Source organism: Fulmarus glacialis, unplaced genomic scaffold, assembly GCF_000690835.1.
Source record: "Fulmarus glacialis isolate BGI_N327 unplaced genomic scaffold, ASM69083v1 scaffold35629, whole genome shotgun sequence".
NCBI lineage: Eukaryota > Metazoa > Chordata > Aves > Procellariiformes > Procellariidae > Fulmarus > Fulmarus glacialis.
In genome coordinates, this window is record NW_009235885.1 from 14,434 (window position 1) to 16,496 (window position 2,063).

At 56.1% G+C, this 2,063-nt stretch overlaps 1 long non-coding RNA gene across 1 annotated transcript in view; it reads right to left on the reverse strand.

Moving 5' to 3' along the window:
- Positions 1-1,780, reverse strand: part of LOC104082909 — a 4,506-nt gene extending 2,726 nt beyond the window's left edge. Inside the window, exon 1 of the long non-coding RNA XR_683588.1 lies at positions 1,581-1,780. This is a non-coding gene — a long non-coding RNA (uncharacterized LOC104082909). The remainder of the gene's footprint in view (positions 1-1,580) is intronic.
- Between the last annotated feature and the right edge of the window lie 283 nt (positions 1,781-2,063).

The following is a 2,063-nucleotide window of genomic DNA, read 5'->3' on the forward strand; positions in this document are numbered from 1 at the left end:
AAGACGCAGCACCAGCGCTCGAGGCAGCCTCTGCCCAAGCACATCTGCAGCGCGAGCAGTGACCACGCGACTTACCTACACAGAGGAGCGCCACGAGGATCCCTTTTATCAAACTCCCACCACACACTCGCAAACATCTTAGTGGACGAGGCAGGGCAGCACATCCACCAGCTCTCCTCCCATCATCCCAGGCAGTTAATGCAGCAAACGCCCTCCTCCTCAAAGGCTCCCTGGGGAGGATGGAGAAGGGTCCAGGACCTTCACAGCCCTCTCCTCCCTTTCAGCTGCCTCCGAGAAGCAAGAGCTGCAGCAACGCAGCTGTCACAGCCCACAGCATCTTAAGGGGACGAGGGTGGGCTGGTGTCTACAGCCATGCCCAGCTGTATCTTCAAGGTGGAAAGCCCTCTATCCCAATGGGACCAGCTCTCTAGGAAAGCCTCAATTTACCTTAGTCTGCTGAAACTGAGTCAAAAAGGCACTTGAACAATCAGTGCCACTCAGGCTCACATCCCTGCAACTCTGCTCCACCTGTACCTTCCCAAAAAAAGCAAAGAATAGGAGCAAGCACTGCTTAAACCTGGATAACAGAAATAGCTTTACCTGTGCGCGGTGTTACTGGATAGCACCGTAAGTACAGCAGCTCAGCAGGACAGCACATGTAGGACCCACCTGAGAGGATTTCATCCCTTTTAGGCTCTCAGTTACTTCCTGCAGTGACTAGAAAGGGTGAGACACCAGGGAAGCACGCACGAGGCAACAGACAAGCAGAGCCACACGGACCGAGCGACTCCATCTCCGCGTCCTGCGTGAGGACCTGTGTGTGTGTGCATTGCTCCCAGGGGCAGGTTTTCCACTAGGAGTTGGGTGAGCTCCGAGGCAAAAGCCACACCGAAGAGGCTGAGGATCTGCTGATGCACAGCGGGACTACCGGAGCTCCTGCCTGCTCCCCAAGATCCCCTCCGCAGCAGTGCAACCAACGCACACCTCCCCTCTGCAAGGCAAGCTAACAAAGCTACGTGCCCCTCAGTAATGAGGGATCCCGACCACAAGACGGGGGCATCTGAAGCCCAAGACCTCTTTGCAGCACAGACTCCTTTCCCTTCCCATATGGAGCTGTGTCCCTCTTGGCCTGTCTCTACAGAAATAGGGAGGAGAAAGGATTTCCCTGTCTCTGCAATGGCTGGAAAAGGGGACATTTCTTCACGGCAGCCACAGTGGCCAGCCATCCTCTTCCGCATCGGGCCAAGGAAGACCCAGATGCTTATGAACAACCCCTGGGCTGGAGATCACCACTACAACAGCTCCATCGCAGCATCCCTTGCTCATCCTCACGCCCTTCCCAAGCATTTGGGACTATGAGCCACTGCCCAGCCAGACACAAGCCTAGGGAGACTTCTCCTCTGCCCCTTTAGGGCTGGTCTTAGGAAGTGGTTTAAGGAGGGTTAACAGGAGCAGAAGAGGGGAATACACCTCCAGCAGCCGTGCAGATGCTCCCATCTCCGGCAAGGCTGGCTGTGGCAGATAACACCTCCACCACCTCCCTGCTCTCAGCATCTCCCTCCATCTTAGTCAATATTCACCTGGTCAGTGAGGTCATATTTTCCTTGGTTCTCGTCCAAAAGTCTTTCTTGCAAGAGGATTTTCAGGAGCTCACGGGTAAGCAGTTCCATCACGTCCTCCAGCAAGGCTCTGAGAGAGGGACCGAAGACCATCGGCACTGCAGGCTCCTCCGGCGACTCCAGGTGCGGGGAGCCGGTGACACTCTTCTTCCCCATGAAGTGACCTGCAATACAACGCACTTGTGTGCCGGCACGAACGCCTGGAGGGAGAGAGGCAGGGCTGAGCGACGCTAAGCTGTGTCGGCATGAGGTAGCAGAGCACAAGTCAACGAGAAGCACTGAGCAAACCTAACGCCTAAATGAGCGAGTCCAACAAAGTGAGGAGAAACCCAGAAATCCCAGGTCGTCCTTCCACACGGGACTTCAGGAAACTTCCCTCCTGCCGAGGGGATTTCTGGGGTTCCAGAGGTGCTGGACAACTCCTGCGGGGAGGCGGCCGCCTCA